Source organism: Pseudopipra pipra, chromosome 17 (genome assembly GCF_036250125.1).
Source record: "Pseudopipra pipra isolate bDixPip1 chromosome 17, bDixPip1.hap1, whole genome shotgun sequence".
NCBI lineage: Eukaryota > Metazoa > Chordata > Aves > Passeriformes > Pipridae > Pseudopipra > Pseudopipra pipra.
This window is the reverse complement of record NC_087565.1, coordinates 523488-542777: the sequence shown is the minus strand read 5'-3', so window position 1 is coordinate 542777 and position 19290 is coordinate 523488. Positions and strand designations below refer to the sequence as shown.

Genomic DNA, 19290 nt, shown 5'->3' with positions numbered 1-19290 from the left:
ATGAAAAAGCAGCCTGAAGCTATCCAGGAGCAAACAAGACCTCTGGAATAGTATTTACAGCCTCTTAAGAGAAAGCAAGAGCTGCCAATGGGATACACATGACATGCTCTTGCCCTCTGAACTGGGCTCTCCCAAGGCAGCCCATCTCCCAGCAGAGCAGGATAACGATGCCCTGTCCCAGGAGTCTGCACCAGCTGCAAGAGCAAACAGCAGTGAACCCACTGTGCACAATGGATGAAGTGTGAAATTAGTTCTGTCATCTCCACACACACCACAGTGAATCAGGCCCTCCTGAGGGGTTCAGCAGATCGAAATCTCCAGTTGTTCAGTCTGAGACCAAGGCAGGAGCACACAGGGCCCTGCCCCACTGCCCTCCATGGGCTCAGCGGCCCCAACAAAACCGAGGCGGAACAATTCCATTGGGAGAGGAGATGGAGACGTGGGGGGTGGAGAGAAATGACCACTTCACCTTGTGCTGCTTGCAGTGGATTCTAATTAGGAATCTGGCAGTGCCACCCAGCAGCGGGGAGCCCACATTATTAACGCTGGCACCGACAGCAGCCCGACTGCAATCTGCGGGAGCGGCTGCCCAGCTGGCACTGCCTCCCCTCGCTCTTGGCCCCGGCACCACAACAGATGTCTGAAGGGTTGGTGTTTCTTTCCCAAGCCCTACTCCCGCTTTGCATGACCCTATGCCAGAGATTACATGTACAAGTGCCAAGGTAAAGGCCCTTAACGGGTCAAAGAAACATCCTTAAGAGGATATTTCTTCTAAACATTTCTACTTTTAAGCGGTACCTCGAGGCTGTGAATGAGCACGGTCTTGTGGGGGACACGGGGAAATGTATAACCATTCAGCTGTAATTATAGTAATCTAGTATAGTCAGTGCGAAAAAACAATGGCCTTTCCTCTCTTGTTATTCTGAATCATTTGTAGATGTTCATGTTTTAATCATATTTTCCACATGAATCGATACGAGAGAAAGAACGACAGAGAGATAATTGTGTGCGCTGAACAAATATTCCACCTAACTGAGGTTGTGCTGGGAAGGGCTGCTGGTAATTAATGAAGTACTGCCACACACTTGTCAAGTACCAGCAGCTCTTTAAGGGCAAGCCATCATTTCTGATTGGGAGCTCACTGAAATTTAACGAAATTGGAAAGAAAATAATGAAGTTTTGTGCCATCTCCTTCCCCACCAGCTTCCAAGGAGCGAGCAAAGGAGGTTTGCACATGGAATGTAAAGGTGCCTGGTGTCTGCTTGTGCTGGGAATGCAAAGCACAGCCTTGGCTCACTCAGAGTGTGAGCAAGGTGCACAATCTTCCCAAAGAGATGTGCAACTAAAGGGAAGTGTTACAATTGTGTGGTTGAAACACTAAAGGTTTATTTCAGCTCATTTCTCTCTCTCTCTCTCTTTTCACACCAAGGAAAATCACCAAGGTGCTGAGTGGGATTTTTTAGGATCCATGACTGAACAGTATCTTTCCAAGACCTTCATTAGTTACAGACCTGAGTGGGAGGAAAAAACACAAGCCACAACCCCCCCCCAAAAACCAAAATGAAAACAAAACCCAACAACAACAACAAAAAATTCAAATTCTTCCTTTCATATGGACACTAAAGGAAAGCAGAAAAGCCACACTATGATCTCCCAAGCTCCCAAACAGCACCCCAAGCCCTGGGCTTCCCAATCCTTTTCTGTTAAACTCAACTCCCAGCATTCAAATGAGTGTTATAATCACTGCAGCACAGTGACATCAACTTGAATTATAACACCACCAGCCCAGTGTGCCAAAAGCACTTCCATCTCTCTTTCCACACCAGCTCTCTGATTTCTCAGCTTTTAAATACCCTCTTGTTCTTTCTCCGCACTCATTGTGCAACACAATTTATTTCTGCGACACCTCGTTAGAGCAGGGAAGTGTGAGAGGAGGTGGGGACAGCAGACACCAGAGGTGTGAATGGGTGGTAACAAACTGAGTGCTACAGTGAGCCACCAGTCAACACCTCCAGGTTTCAAAAGAAGGGGAAAAGGCAGGAAAGAGGAAGAAATATATTTTCATGTGCTTTATAACTTCCATGAATATTAGGGAGCTCTTGTGCCAAGGCAGACACTGCATTACAGAGGCACAACACGCTTCAGTGAGGCACAAAACCAGACCTGTACGTGTGCCAATATCAGCACTCCACCCTCTATCCTTTACAGTCTCTTTATCTCTCTTTATCTCACTTCTTTTTGCAAAGCTTATTCCTCCACAAGAAGGAAATAAATTGTTTAAAAGGGAAGGAAGAGCCCCCACCGTTTCACACAGGGATCGAAAACAGCATTCCCAGGCAGAAGATAAAGACACTAAAAAGCCATAGGGAAAACCTTTTATATTTTTATATTCATGAGTTTTTGAAGGAAATTTTTTAGCATTATTTTTCCACCCAAAATGTTCAGTAGCAACATTAATTTTACTGGGGGTTGGGGTGAGATTTGAAGGGCCTCAAATCCTCTCTTGCCAATCATTTAAAAATGATTCAGGGAGAAAATGTAGCTTAATACAGTGGCTACAGATTCAGTGAAATGTTTGTACAGAAACAGTGCACCTCTAACCATCATTTGTGTGGGTGTGATGAAACTCTACTCTGAGTAACTTCAGTGAGACTACAGCTTCATCCTTCCACCCCTCCAAAACCAGGGAAGGAAAACATGCAATGGATGAGGAAAGCAGACTGGGGAGGGGGGGGAAGGAAGGGGAAAAAACCCCAGCTCAGTATTATTCATTATATTAAACAAATATCACCCAAACAGTCACTGTTAGATCTCATATTCTGCCACCTTAACCCTTCATTGCTTTCCAGGCTGGGCAAACGCTGCCCCTGCTGAGGCTGAACCCCAGTTCCACACCGTGCCCAAGCTCTGGCACAAGGGGCAAAAGCAATGGAAAGAAGCCAGAAAAGAGGCTTTAGCTGTGGATCAGGTCCTCAGTCCTGAGCCAAACTGACCTGCAGTCTGTGGGCTGAGTGCAGGGACACAGGCTGGGAGGAAAACAAGAAAATAACTATACAGTGATGGAGCATCCCTGGGCAAAGAACAAGCCCATAAAATACCCTGCCCCTTCCACACATGCCCTGGTACCCACAGCCCTTGCCCAGAGCTGCTGCAGCAGGGCAAGGGTGCCTTGGCAGTAAATGAACAGTTAAGGATAAAACCTATTGTGCAAGAGACTCCTTAAGGAATAGCACTATGGGACACAAGGAGAAAGAGGGGAATTGATGGATTGGCAGCCTTTTCCTAAAGACTATCATCCCTCTTCTCTAACTGAATGGCCCCATCCTTTCCAAGGGGGTCTTGGTGAGCCTTAGGGGGTCATAACTCACTCCCAAGTATGTGAATTAGAAGTACATTTGGTACTTAATGCAAGTTTAGAGCCACAGAAGCAAATATTTTCTTCACTTTGGACTTAGTACAGATCACATGCCTGTTCTGAAATTAGGACAGTTCAAAGCAACTGGAGTTGATGGTTTCAGATGGTCTGTGCAGTAACAGCCAGTCTGTGAATCACATGCTCTCCTGTGCAATAAACCCATAGACGGGCTCAGGAATAATCCAAGCCTTGAGTTGGCAGTGCTGCCATTTTCCTTCTTGGGGACAGAATTTCACTTTAAGTCCTTATCTATATATAAGCCAAATTAATATCATATCAGATTCTGAACACAGATTGGGGACCATCATGCAGGGAACTGTTTCACACTGGGCACATGAAAATTCAATATAAGGACTAATACTTTTTTCCCCTTTTCTAATGGGAAAAAATACATAAATACTTATATATTATTATGACATAATTCAATGAAGGATGATTGATACCTGATTCTTACAAGGTCATGAAAGCCACAGTTTATGTGTACAGTCCAAGTCACCCTGGTCAGGATTCCCTCATAACACACATCCACGAGGAGGGAGAGGCACAAGCATTAGCCATGAAACCCTGCAACAAGTGCCCAGAGACAAGAGATCTCATCCCATTCTGGGAGATGGAAAGCATCTTAGAAGACACAGCAGAAACAGGATGGATGAGAGAGAAACAAGGGAAAATGTATTAAATGGGGCATTATGTTTATACTCAGTTTGAAAAACACACATCTCCTGTAAGATCAGGAGAAACTGCATCCAGTATTTACTAAAACCAAGGCCTAGATTCCCTAACAGATTTACTTCCTGGGATAGTCTCCTTTATGACAATGTCTACAGCTGTATCTATTTGGTTTAGCCTTACTGTTGTCTACTGTCATCATTCAACTGCTTTATAAGTGGGTCACTCTCAGGAGAGAGCAGAAACACATTTCCCACTGACAGAGCCCCAGAGGGAACCCCTTGCCTCTGTTTGCACATTAGCAGTTTACTGCAATCACTACAGAACATTTTCATTTTCTGTGCACATTCTCCTTTCCTGCTCTAGGGGCTTCCTGCCCAGCCCTGGTGTCCCAGTGGTGCAGAGCCACGAGCTTTGCTCACTGCTGGGCCTTCAACAGGTATTTCTTCTGAAGTGTGGGAATCCTTCCTTTCCAACTGGGCCACCATCCAGTCTGTACAGAACACACCTTACTGAGCAGGTGCTTCCCATTGGGCACAGCTGCCCAGAGATGCACAGGCTGGTACATTTGGGTACAAACCTTGCCAGCACAGCCTCCTCACCACGGTTCAGCTCCACCCCTACCTAGTGCTGCAAAAATGAACAGAGCTCTTCCCAGAGCCTCACAGCTCCTGTGGCAGCCAGAAGTGGTTATGACTGAGATGTGCATGAACAAAAAATAAACAAATCCACTACATTCAAAATAAATAGGAGCCAAGTCCTGTTTTCAAACAGACTATCCTGGCAACAGATTATGGATGCCTTCCCTACCTAGCATTGAGTCTTACAAGAGCAGCATGTAATTTAACATACACATGCAATATGATCATTAAGAATGTCTGAGCAGAGAAGGAAATCTGTGCATACAGTTCTCTGTACCTGCAAACTGGGCAACAATCAGTTCCAAGTCAGCCCTCGATGGCTTGTGCACGAGGACACCTCTTGGAGTGCCAACAATGCCTCAGGAAATTCCAGCCAAGTACAACTGGAAGCAACGCTGAGGCTCTTGCACATCCCCTCCCTGACATGTTGGCACGTTCCTTTCTGACTGAGCCAACACCACCTCACCCATTTACAGCACAACCAGGTTTTTGGTACTTGCAAAGATGACAGTGTTGAATCTGTGCAGTGTCAGGATTCCAGGAGCCCTGTTCACACATGTCACATGCAATTGTCCTTCTGCAAGGAGCAGTAACAGCTGCAGTAACAGCAGCACTCGGTGCTGCCTGGGAGTGCAGAACAGGCGGGAAGAGGGACCAGGTGGATTTGTAGATGACTTAACTTTAAAAATAACATTTAAAAAAATATAATAATAATTAAAAAATCTTTTCCCTGGCCCAGCCTCAGCAGTGCTGGAATGTCTTATTTACTCACACAGAGAGGAGGGGGCTGTGGGGACGGAGCTTCTCTCAGTCACTTCCTTACTCCGTTGGCCTGGCTGAGGAACTGAACCACAGTCAATTAAAACTTGTAGTGTGGCTGTTTGGGGTGTTTTCTCCTCCCCCTCCTTTTTCCTTCTCTTCTCAATCCAAGATTCAAACAGGAAAGCAGCACTGCTTTCCACTGAAGCCAGGGTGCTTTGAGAAACATCTCAACTGGCTTTGGAAATCATATTTCCAGGATCTGGGAGCGCTTTCCAAAAAGTGCTCTGGCCCACCCACATCCAAACAGCAGAGGCTCTGGAGGAGTCCTTGCCAGCCCCAGCCTCTTGCAGGACACATGTGGGTGTGGGCCTCTGAGTTTTGGACACTTGTTGAAAAAAAATATAAAATAAAAAAGAAATAGAAAGGGAACTTCAAAGGAAAGGAGCAGAAGCACTTCAGAAATTAATCACGCCCGGTGGAAAAGATGATTAGTGGTTTCTTGTGCTCTGTTTTTAAAGCTATTGATCTTGGACACAGGAAGGAGCTTTCATATTCTCCACAAGCCACAGATGGTCAAAAGGGTCCTGAGAGGAACAGACAAAAAGAAACCACAAGGGAACTCCAGAGAGGACCAGAACTCAAGGTGTGTTCCAGCGACCCCCTGAAAAGGATGCACTGGAAAACTGGACACAGCAGCAGCAGCTTTTGCTGGTTTTCCTTTCCCTCAGCTTCCTCACACCACTCTCTAAGATGTCTGTCTTTGGAACAGGTAAGCTCTAAAAGCAGTTTTCCAACACATCAAATACACCACACCAGAAACACCAAATAAAATAATTTGCCAAAGCTTTGAAAATTATTTGCCACAGCTTTGGTGCTGTTTTCAGATCTACAGACTGTAACTACATGGCTCACAAGTAGTAAGGTTGACACAGAAACTGTAAGACAAAAACAACAAGGCCTTTCATCTAAACCAACTGTTTGATGATTGAAAGTAATGGAATCTCTCTCTCTCTCTGGCCAATTTTCTGGACTTTCTGCCAACTGAATTTTCCACACAACAGGCAATTATTTCAGAAAGCACAAACTATAATCCCTAAATTGCCTCCCATATAGTCTTGTGCAGGGTCAAGCTTTCTTCTGGGCAGCCTGTCCATTCTCATCTCCAGTCAAAATACAATTAGATGTAGGAAATAACCAACATTTCTCCATAGCTAAGATGATACATATTCTTGCTTGTATTATAGAAAACCACATATATTTTAATGAACTTATTGAGAGAACTTGAAATTACATTAGATAATAAAATCAGGACAAAGTAAATAGGACAAAATTTCCCACCCAGGAGGTGGTGATGGTTACTCACAACAAATCTCTGGAGTGGGACCTACTGAGCTTCCCAGCGTGGCAGGAGGAGGTGGCATCAGGCTGTTCAGAGCTCCTGCTCCTCACATCATTTTCAAATCCAGGCACTGGCCATTCTTCATCCTGAAATGTGTGAAAGCTTTTCTTTTAATCCCTGTGTACTAGCACACCCTCATTGGCCAAAATGAAAACTCAGGCAATGACAATTGTCTGTCTTCTATTTGTCTTAAATCACCTCAGCTTTATGGACCCAGTTCCCTTGGGACAATGAGCACCAACTGCAATGGCACAAGGACAAGGATGGAGCAGAGAGAAGCAAAGAGCAGGTGAGTGGGCGAGGAGGGAAAACGGGGCTTGTTTAGCTTGGCAAATGTTCTCCCAACTCTGACTTCAGGAAGGAAGGTACAGGCTCCAAAATGCCTTCACGGAAAATAAAGCACATTTAAACTGCAAGCAAGGAACAGCTCCTCTGATCAGAACTCTCTGAAATCAATTCAAATAGCTGAGGCAACATGGGAGCTCTTGATGACTGTGTTAACATTTTGACATTTCTTTGCACAGTCACTGGAACTACATTATCAGCAAGGATCTAACAGCCTTATGCTCCTCTGTGGAACAGTGTAGCAGGAGAGTGGCAAGCAAAATAAAATAAAATCACAGTAGATGTTTTGCTCTCCTTCTGACAATAGTCTTCTTCCCACAAGAATATGCCCCCAAGAAAGAACTGTTTGAGAAAACCAAAAAATTCAGACAGCTACTGAATTTCTTTTCAATATAAATAAGCAAATTAAAGAAAGTCATTTGTGTTTCATCCTACTGTTTTTTTCAGAGGCACTTCTTCCCATTACCAGTACCAAGGAAAACAAGAAAAAGAAATCAACAGCCAGAACACATCACCTGCAAAGTTCTTCAGTTGTTTGGGAGCAGAGAGGAAAAAGGGAGAATGGAGAAACGCAAAAGTTCCAGTCACCTCAAAGCACAGAACAAGCACAATGAAACACAGGGTACCAGAGGGCAGGGTGGCCCAAAGTCTCCTCTGGGGAACAGCAGGGAACTGCCCTGCAATGGATCCAGGGTGCTCAGAGACACTGGGCTGCAGCAACCAAAACCCATGTCCCTAATCACTACATGCATGGCTGGAAGGAGCAGACATCTAATTCTGATACCAAGCAGAGCTGTGAAAAGTGTTTCTCATCAGACAGTGAAATGAATAACGTTTGGTACGTCACTGTAAAAGGTGATAATGCAGGAATAAAAAACCCAAAGGCCAAAGGAATGTTTGCAGGCAGAGCAGGGCTGTCTGCAGCGAGAGCAGGAACTGGGCACTGGAGGCTGCTCCTGGCACTGCCAGCAGCCCATGGCAGCACACGGGGCTGCACAGCTCCCTCAGGGCACTCACTGTCACCCAGGCAGTGCCACCACAGCCCATCACCGGGCACTGTGCCCCTCAGGGAAGGACCAGCTGCAGGGAGGGACTGGGACCTGTACCAGCGCCACAGAGGGTGTAAGGATTTATCATTGTTCAAGCACAGACTCTGAACAGAGAGGCAATTTAAACACCTTTTCAAGGATTCAGTTGTTGTTTAAGATTTGTAATCTTTTAGGGTTTAAAATCCTCTTATTAAGAAATTATTGCTTCTCTTATTAACATGAAGGTGTCTAAATTTTCTTTTAAGTGGCAAAAGAAGTCCCACTATCACAATGTTTATTGATTTTATACAAGACTTTCAGTGTTACAGAATTAATTCAAACTGAGTGATCTTTGCACTGTATTCCTTTGCCACATGCTTGGAAATGTTCAGGGGAGGTGCCTGTTTCTCTGCTTCCAGAAATGTTTTTTTCATCCTGGAATCTTTTGGATTTCTATACTTCTATAAAAGACACAACAGTAAACCATCTCACAATATTTTCCACACAAGATGCAAACTAACCATTCAATGAACCAGTTTCCCCCTGCCCATTCAATCCGAGATCATGAGAGACCTCTCTACTACAGCTGACATTTCTTTTCCTTCCTGTTTGACACTGGACTGGTCTGTTTGGACTGATTTTCTGCAATTACTGTTCAAAGCACTCTTCTTCTGGTTTTGCTCTCTATGGAACTATGTAAACTGCTGTTATTTACACATGAATTACACAGAGTTGCACTGTTAACTCTAGCCCAGAGTTCACAAGAGCCTCAATCCTGCTGTCAGACCCTCGCTGTTGATTCATTATCTCAGCCCAATGTGGCCTCCCAAAGTCAAGCAGAGTGATCCAGTTGCCTGATCAGGAATAAAGTTCTCATCACTGAGACAGGAATGCTGGTGTGGGACCAATGAGTAACTCTCAGGAGAGGAACAGCCCTGAGTGGGTACTCCAGCCTCTTCATTTTCCTTGATCACAGCACTTTTGGTAAAGTATCTCTCAGTGAAGGCTGGAGACAATTAATTACGAAGCCCCTGGAGTGTGAACAACAGTATTACTGTCACTGGAAGCTGAGCTTTATTAATCTCTCCAATTTCTGTTAGGCAAGGTTACATAAACCATGTGCTTTTATATTATACATATTTGCTTTGGGTCTTTCTTCTGCAGGGGAATAAAACTTAAATGTGGAGGGACCCTTTTGCAATATTTAAAACTCAGCAGTTAAATATCACTTTACTAATAACTTACCCCATTTTGCCATCTGAGCAAGCACTTCAAAAGGTTTAGATAAGCTGCAGCGTAGGAATCAAAGAAGAAATATTGGGTCATTTTCCACAAGATTCTAATTTCCTTTTGAAGCCCAGTAGGCATTACCAAACTGATGACAATAGATGCTATAAAGAGTTTGCTGTTTAAAGCATCTACACTGAAAAAGGCAGAAAACAAAAAGAGACCTTTAGTCTGGATGTCTTGGCTTTTCATATGGGTGGTTGACAAGCTGGGCTATAGGGGAAACCATAATGTGCCAAGCACACGGAGCCTGGAGCCAAGAAAGGGATAATTTCAGGCAAGACCCAGTCTCTAAAGCCAAAACCACTGGCCTGAAAGCTTTTCTCAGAAGGTTTGCTGTTCCCATCACTGCTGGGATGAATTTTAACTCGTTATTGATCAAGGGAATTTTAAAATCAATTTTAATTAAATGAAAGATTTCTATCATGGCTTGTTCTGTGTGGAAGTCACACAGACGACATATAAATATATGGAGGCAGATCATGCAGAGTAGATTTGTAGCAGTTAGGTCCTAACCATGTGAGAAAGAAGCCAAAGTTACATTTGAAAGCAAATTTGTTGTAGTGAATTATCTACAATACTTGTCTATTCCCTCCCTATTTTTGCTTTTGCTATTGAAATTTAGTCAGGACCCGCACTTTTTTTTTATACCAAAGCAAGTATTTTCATTAAGTTCTCTCTCAGATCCCAAAATGACTGGAAAAGGGATCAGGGTGCCTACTACATGTTAACCACTGAAAGCCATGGTTTGCTCAGCTGGCCACGAGCAGCCAAGTCTGAGCAAGGTGAGGAGAGGAGCCAGTCCCTCAGCTGAGCCTCACCTTCCACACACAGCACTTCTGCTTTCAGATCTCAGATCACTCGATTGCCAGGGCAGGCAGGTCATTAGATCTGCTGTGCAAGACAGAAAGGATGGAAGCAACAAAATCGACTGGCTAATGGAAAGGCTGATCAACAGCTCCAGGTGAACAGCAGTTCCAAGCAAACCACTCCTTGTTGCACTGGAGGGCCTGGGCAGGCAGGTCCCACCTTTGCTCCCCACTCCCTAAGGTAGACTGGGGACTATCCTTGGGATGCCTGAGTTTCCTCAGCTTCCTCCACAGAGAAGAACAAGGTTTTTGTCATGTTCCAGGTGCCACTGCCTGTCTGCCAGGCTCTGAAGGAGCTCCACAAAGGTTGATGGCCCTCAGGCCCTGTGCAAAGCTTACAGCCCTGTTCAAAGCTCAGAAAGAGCAAACCTGCATCTTTCAACACCTGCTTACTATTAAGAGTCCAGCTGCTCATCCTCTGCCTCAGGCAGGTCCTCACACTGCTGGGGCCCGAGGCACGAGTTCAACCCTCGAGCTCCAGCCTGGGTTCAACTGAGGCCACAAAGCAAATCCATGGCAGGTGAGTTCATCCTACACAGACAGTGCTGTACAGGCTCCTGAGACTCCTGTAACATTGACCACTAACATAGGGCTCTGTATGTACTGCAGGCTTTACAATTATTAATTCATTAGCATTAATTCATCAGTCACCACACTGAGCCCCCAAGTAGCACAGTCTTATTCCGTTTCTTTGTGTGAGAAATCAAAGGCCCAAAGGGTTAAGTGACTTGCCAAAGGTCAGTGAGAAAAATCAATGGAAAAATTGGAATTAGAACTTAAAAATACCCAATTCCTCGCTTTGTGTTTAATTCACTTTACCTCACCTAATCAAAGGCAACAAGTAAAATAAGCAAGATCCCACAAGACTCCTCATAGCCAGAAGAGCCTTTTTGAGCTGCAAGGTCTCTACCAAGTCCAGTTAGAATCTACAAGGCTCCATTGTGTTTTCAAATACAATGCACACTGCAGTAAATAGGTTATTTTACAACCCTGGCCCAGTTTTCAAAGTGGCCTCAATCAGTGTTGTGCAAAACATTCATGTCCAACCACAAAATTACAATCAGTCTTTGTTTGAGTCCAGGCCGTGTCCCTGGCCAGCACTGGTTAGTCCCAGCTCGCAGGGTCTGTGAACTGTTAGTCAAAGGTTTTTGCAACATTTTTGCCCTGCCTGGATTTCTCTGAATATTTATAGGCTGCTGTTCTCCAGTGACTTTCATGTTCAAACTGTGTTGGCTGGCTGGGGTGGAAAGGGGTGTAAATAACGGGCAGAGTCACATGTTTTCCACCAGCCCCACTTGTTTGGCTTCCAGGAAGAGACACGTGTTGCAAGAAAACAACTGCAAGGCTTGACTGTGGGACATTTAAATTAGTCTAAAAGTATTTCTACACACTTGAATTGTTTTCAAACATCCAGCTGTTGTGAAATAACAGTTTAATGTTTGGATATTAAAGCAGACCTGTGGAACTAAAATTTGTAGTGTTGCTCATCGTTTTAGGAGTGGGGATGAAAAATATTACTTCAAAAACTCTTGATGAAGACTATGAAGTATCAGCAGAAGGAATTAGCCTGAAAAATCTGTACCATGATTTATCCTGCAATCAAAGCATCCCAAAGCAGGATCCACAAAGTTTAGTCACTGCTGTGTGGAAGCTCAGACAGCGTGGATGAGATCAGTGAAGAATGTTGAGCACATGGTGGTTACTGTCACTGGGACTTACGTAACACCAAACCCTGTGAGGAAATCAGAAAAGCATGTGGATGTCCAAAACACTTTGTGTGCTGTGCACAAGGCACAAACCAGCCCTTACATCACACCCATCTCCTGCTCCCTGCTCTCTCACCGTGGCATGCTCTGGGTACAATGGGAGGGGCACAAGTTTCTTGCAGGGTCACTTTAGTTCTGAGATGATGGGGGGTGTCTCAGTCCTGAGGAACCCCAGCTCCCCAGAGAGGTGAGTCTGACACCCTCTGTACACGGGTCCTCACCCAAATGTCTGTATATGCAACCTTGGCTGTCAGACAATTTGCTGCTTAAAACACAAACACAAAGCCCATTTTGTACAGGAGAGAAATCAGCTGATGGCACAAGCCAGAGCTGCTTTGGGAAATCATGCACTTGTGGGTTGCATCTGTTCAAAACATTCCCAACAAGGTCTAAAAAAGGAAATATCATCCTTTCTTGTGCTGATGGCAAGATATTCTTTATTCCAAAAATCTGATGAAACAGAAGTCTGTCCATATGGATGACAATTCATCCTAACTGGAGATGTCTGCAAAACATTAAGTGGCAACTGCTGAAACCATATAAGCTGGGTGTTGAAAAGACAGAGCTAAGAAGCAAAAGGGAGGAGAGAAGGACAGCCCATGGACATCTCATGGACACTACCTACAGTGTCAGTACTCAAAAGCTGAACCTCACCAGTAACACAGAAGTTTGACATTGACCCAAGGCCTTTGGAAAACACCCAAATCTCAGAGGACTGCATGGGGAGATGCTTCCTCTGAGTGTAGCTTTACTGTCTCCCACCAGGGCAAAAATACTAGAATTGTCTGGTCTATGGTATTTTTGTACTTTTATATAAATCTGTTTCAAAATCTGAAATGTAAAGGTCACAAGAGGACAAAAGACAAGGAAAGAGTGTGAAATGGACAACTGAGTTGGGTTTGTTTGGCTTAGTTTCTTTTCTTTCCCAAAAGTTTTGTTACTTTAGGTATAACTGTTGTGCAGCAGGGAGATGGATTTCCAAAGCTTACTCTTTGCCTGCTACTGCTAAAGTGAGCTGGATAATTGTATTATCGGTTCACAGAAATGTTCCATTAATGCAGACTATATTTTGTTTTCCCCTGGCAATTTTGAACAGACTGTTTGTCCCTACAGCTTTTCAGTTTTGACTGAAAAGAGAAGTCTTTGTGTTTTGTAGCCATGATGAAAAGACAACATTTTCTATGGAAACTACTCTTTTTTTTTCTTTTGACAAGATCGCTTCTTTAGTAAAAAATTAAATTTTCCATAAAAAACTCACAGGAGATAAAAAGTTTTTCATTGTTTCTAGCTCTTTGCTAATTCACTTTTAAGTGTATGAGACAGGGAAGGATCTTTCCAGTTGTTGTCTTGTTCTGTCCATCCTTCCTGTATGTGAACAGAAGAGGGTTTCACATTCATTAAAACTGCAACACAGCCTGGCTGAAACATGAGCTGTGTTGCATATAGAATAAAACCCAGTTACATTACAGTGACCTTTCATGATTATCTTGTACTCTGTCACAAGTTAAATGAGGTCATTACTGATGTTACTGGCACTCCTCTTCCTTGGCCCTTGACTTCAAAGACTAATGGGCCCCTTTTGTCACTGAGTTCTTGTCAAAATGTTCAGTCCAATCAGACCCCTAATAACTGTGTGCAGGGGAACATTCACAGATGAAAAGAACATGCAGACACATGCCTTATACATAATTAATCCTTCCAATGAACTTCATGAATTTCAAAATTACACAAAATGGAACAGATCCAACCTGCAGTCTCCTGTGGGCACATGAGGTCATGCATCCTGCCAGGAGGGTGAAAAAGCCTCATTCTAACCTGGATACCCAGCAGTGACTCACACAACTTCATTAACTGATTTATTTTCTCTTCCTGCTGTCATCACAGTAACTCACCTGAGGGCTGACAGTGTCCATCAGGACTCCTGTCTATCACACCAGAAAATGAGCACCCAAAACCAGCCCTGCAGCCAAAAGAGGTCCCGGCCTTGCTATCAGCACTTCTGCCATCCAGGCAGCAAATCCTCTGTCTGGCCAGTTCTTGCTGCTCACACAGCCAAGAAATCCCATTTCTGCCCAGAAAGTTTTCCTCCCTGCAAAGAGCAGTGCTGGGGGCGGGGTGGAGGGAGGACTCGTTCTGGGAAGGATGTCAAAGCAGGGCTGACAATTTTGTTTCTAATGAAAAGTTTGCCTGCTCAGAGCTGGCAGGGCTGTGCACATGTGGCAGCCACATCAGACATGTGGGCACTGGCTGGGGCAGCAGCACAGCCTGCAGTGGCTTTGGGGCTGCTCCACGCCAAGTGTGTGCTCAGACCCCACTCTCACACTTGGGGCTGTCCTCCAAACACATTTTAGCACTGCATTAACGAGCAGCTTGCTTGGATTTGTTCAGAATCAACAATGTGGGCCTTGCCTTCTTATAACAACATCAGTATTTTCCTGCTCCCTCTTGATTCCACATCTGTCTCTCCATGTGTGATAGGCATCAAAACATGCCAAACATATCAAAATGAATGTTTTACTTTGACCTTACCCCAAATTTATGGAGTTCGTTTGAAAAAAAAAATTAGTTTTCCTTCTTCATAAGTAGATTAAAATGTTCTAGAAATCTCAATATTTTCAACATAGGAAACCATTATTCTCCATCCAGCTCTGTGTCTTCTTAAAGCCAACACAACTCCACAAGTGTAAGACAAAAATCAGACCATGAAAAAATAAGAAAAATAAAGTGGGAAACAGTCACAAAACCAGCTTTACACATATGAAGATTTTAGAAGCTGAATTCTTGTAAGCAAAATAGCAGGAATTGATTTTTGAGACAGATTATCATAGAAAAGGAAGACTCAAAAGGTCAGCACGTTCTTCCCCTTGCACAACAGTTGGATAAATATTTCAAGACTGTTCCTGATTGATTTCAATCTAATTTGTTGCTAAAAATGTACAGTAAAGGAAATTCGAAGCCTCCTTGGATACATCTTCCAGTGCTTCGCAACTTTCATCATTTAATTTTCCTGGTGTCCTACACAAATCAACTTGCAACTTTGCAGTAATTGAATCCAATTACTTTTTGAGTTATTCCATCTGACACTGAGAAAATTGTCAATATTCTTCTTACAAGAACTTCTTACCTATAGCAAAAGTAACAAACCCCTAAGCTCCATCACAGCCAGACCCAATACAGTGTCTTAGTTTTAAAAAGTCCTTCTGTTTATCAAAAAGTTTAGAGTTCCAGCATTATGCTAAAGGACATCTGAGTCAGAAACTGTTCAGAGTGAGATGCTTCTTTGTCCCATTTCAGCACCACAATGTCTAAGAAGCTGTAACAAAGTCTAAGGACCATTCTTGAAAGACAGCGTGGGGAGAGGCTGAGGTAAAAGCATTCTGTTGGAAAGACTGTTTTGCAGGAAGAGAGCAATGGCAGATAACCTTCTCCAAACCAAAATATAGCTTCCACTCCTAATAGAAATCATAGGAACTGAGTTGGGTACGCACAAGTCAGTTAAAAGATATATTTTGCCCTCAACAATTAGAAGGACAGAACTATAATCTGGAGTAACCACACATACATTTGCCCTGCAGCAGTGGCATGTCAGTACAAGAGCCTGGAAAACAGTAGTTTATAGCAGTCTGCACTTAAACTTGAGGCTTTTAGTTTCTCAGTGGTTAGATCCAATTCAGACAAATAAATTCAGAAAACAAACAGCAAAATACATAAAATCTCAGCAGCAGAGAGGTTAATGCACTCCATAGTTATTGGATTTGTCACCATTGTAAGTGAAAAACAAAAGTCTGCTGGTACTGCATTTTGAGAAGTGAGGTTTATAAAACTGACTCCAACTGGCTGTGACACTTCTGTAGGAAAGGATGTTTTCAAGACAAAATCCACCCTCCACAGAAAGGAGCTGGAAGGTCATAATGCTCCCAGAGGAGCCATAAAGAACCCGAGATAAGGGCAGGGCGTCTGCTGAAGTGTGCTCTGGTGCTCAGCCTGTTCTCCTGGCTGTCCCCCTGCAGATGTAACCTTGGGACACGGCCTGTGCTGCTGACTCAGGGCAGTGCTCGGGGAAAACCAGCACAGGGGTGTCCTCTGTGTCCTGCACTTCATCAATCACGTGCATGAGCTCCCACAGACACTCGGGGGGTTCCTGGGAGCACACGAGGCTCAGTTCAGCCTGCACTGCTGTGGGCAGGGGCTGCCTGACCCTCCCACCCGAATTTGCCCGAATTTATGGGGAGACACTTGCACACTGGCGTGAGATTGGCATTGTCCATGGGCACCTTCCAAAGCGTCTCAGCCAAACCCTCACCTTGCTGGCACATCAAAACTCCACTCTAGGGATCTGACAGTCTAAAATAGGCAGTCTGTCTGGAGCTTGAGGGAGCAGAAGAATTGAAGAAATCACTACAAATCAAAATTCTGGAGTGAATAAAACCAGACACATGACAATAATTAGATAATCCAGCTACCCCAAAATCACTGTCTTCAGCCAAAGTATCTCCTTATGTCTTTGATGAGGAGGAGTCCTCAACAGCTACTGGCAGGTTTTAGAGGAAAACTGTTTCCACACTATCCAGTATCCTGATGAAGCATTTTGCCCCAATATTTCAAAAATGAAATGCCAGTCTCTCCACAGATAAATATTATTATTGGGGTTCTATCAATAAACTTTAATTTTCCCCATCTCAGTCTCTTTTATTAAGGAATATTGGCCTTAGATCTAGAAGGTCGGGTCTAGTGACAAGGTAACATTTTATAGGTATGCAAAAAAGAAGCATCTCTTCATGATTTGAACACAGAAACCTTTAGTTCAGTAGTTGTCATTTTTAAGACAAAAATTATAAACTTTAAAAATGTACATTCCAGGATTTAAAGAGCTGAAGCCAGGCCAAGACAAACGACTAAATATTTAAATTCTATTTTAAAAGTAGATTTCTAACACCAAAACCACCAGAGCATTTTTCTGAGGAGCTGCATATAGACCTTAGATCATATTATCTCCAGGGACAGATTTTCCTTTCCACTGTCCCTCTTCTGTTAATCTTTGAGGTTAAGGAAAGGAGAGGATTGGCCCCTGAGTTTCCCCAGAGCCCCTCACAAAGGGCACAGTGGGGATCTCAGGACACTTGTACCCAGGGAGGATCCAGCTCAGAAGTGTCACAGCTCCAACAGACTTTGCCTGGGGCCACAAACAAAGCCCATCCCTGCACACAGAGTTACCAGCACAGTCCCGTGCCTGATTTCCACCCACAGAGCCACATGAAAACCTCCAGAGCCTGAGCAGGAGACAGTGGCTATTAGACAACTATTCAGCTTTTTGTACTGTGTTTATTTTGGGGGGGAAAGGTCGTGTCATACAAGCAGTGACAAAATTACCCTCTGGACGTTTAGTCAGCCCAGGCACTCTCACAGCAGTGACTCCTGCTGGCACAGCTGCACTGGCCAAAGCTCACACAGCACCCTCTGTGCCCACCATGGCCCTGCTGGCAGATGGCAGACTGGAGCACAGGCTCTGTTTGCAGAACTGTAACCACAGGTTTTCTGTTACAAAACACAGCCCCAAAACAAACCTGCAATCAACTCAAAAGTCAGAAACTAGAATAAAAAAGTAAAAACCAAAAAACCCAAGTGACTAGTTCTTTGTTTCTTCTAGTTTCCCTAATGGTACCAGATTAACTTTGGGAGTAGCCACATGGAAAAAAGGTAGAGAATGAAAGTCTCCCAGTTTAAATTGTCAACATCATAATACCTCTGGAAGGGATGTAACATTTGCAGAGCCCAAAAATTGGAGGCCATTCAGCTGGAAACTTCTACATGTGAGACTAAACTCCTGCCCACTTGTATTAGAGAAAAACCTGTGTGCCTGTTTATTTATTTAAGAGATGGGCTTGGTTTTATCTTCCAGGCCAAGTGCCAGTGATTCTCATTAAGTTGTGCCTCTCAAAGTCTCCCCTGCAATTACAGTTAAATCGAACCCTGTTCCCTCCCTGTCCTTAATGTTGAAAGCAAAACTGAGATACAGTGCTTCAGTGCTCTTCTGTGATGGAGGGAAAGGATGCAATATCTATCTGTGAACAATAAATTCAGCTGTTCAGGTTTTCTCGGTTTTCCCTGAAATTCCAGACTGGACACTGTGGTGACAAAAATAACAGAGGCTTTCTGGAATGAAGAGAAACAGTTTGAAACTTGTGTTAACAGAGAGAAGAGGGTGAGATGCCCAGCACTTATGCTGGGATTGGTGGAACACAGACATGCTTTAATTTAGCAAAATGCTCTCTAAACAAGGTTATGAAGTAGCACAGCTGGATTTAGTCGTTGTTTTACCTCATTCACTGTTTCGAAGGCTGAAGTGACACCCGAGCACTGGATCAAAGGGAAAAGCCACAAACATGACAGTACTAAGCATACACAATATTCCTCATAAGTGTTTCAGGAAGGCTTTCTTCCTAGAAAATAGACCAGACTTCCTAAGTCTGTTCTCTCTAAAGCCAAAAGGGGCTCTCAAAGCCAGCCAGCTTCTCTGTGCTATGAGTTCCTATTACAGCCTTCACCTTTCTGAGTTTCTGCAGAGCTCAGAAAGAAAAACAACAATTTATTTATTTGGGAATTCATCTTTCTAGACCTTTTCCTGGAAAAGCAGGGCACCAAAAAGGCATGGAAGAGGAAATACTAGGAGCTCCACCTCAGGTACTTCCGTCTACAAATGGATTTAACACAAGTCAGTCCAGCAGTGCTCCACACTGGTCCTGCTACACCTCCCCCTGAGCTTTAGCCCCAGGGTGCAAGAGAAACCAAGCCATTAGAAAACAGTAGGTTGAGGGCTCTGGGTAGAATTTAGGTCAGCTCAGCACAGCCCCAGGACACACTGAGAGACTTTAGATGCTCTCCCGTGACAGAGGAAGCAGAGTCAAAAGTGAAAAATCCCTTTTCCTTACAAGTAGCAAGAGGTGAGTTTCCTGGTTCACTGCTGAGGAGCAAGGGGCAATCCAATAATCTCACTTACAGTGACAAAACATTTGCAATTCAGTGCATTTATCCCAAACAGAGACCAGCATACTTAAAACAAAGCAGACACGGTCTGTTTAAGGTAACAGTGATGAATGATTTGTCCTGCC

General features: G+C 44.0%; 1 long non-coding RNA gene across 1 annotated transcript in view; it reads right to left on the bottom strand.

Moving 5' to 3' along the window:
- The window catches only part of LOC135423824 (uncharacterized), a 276468-nt gene that overhangs the window by 99406 nt on the left and 157772 nt on the right, over positions 1–19290 (bottom strand). Inside the window, exon 3 of the long non-coding RNA XR_010434971.1 lies at positions 6851–6972. This is a non-coding gene — a long non-coding RNA (uncharacterized LOC135423824). The remainder of the gene's footprint in view (positions 1–6850; positions 6973–19290) is intronic.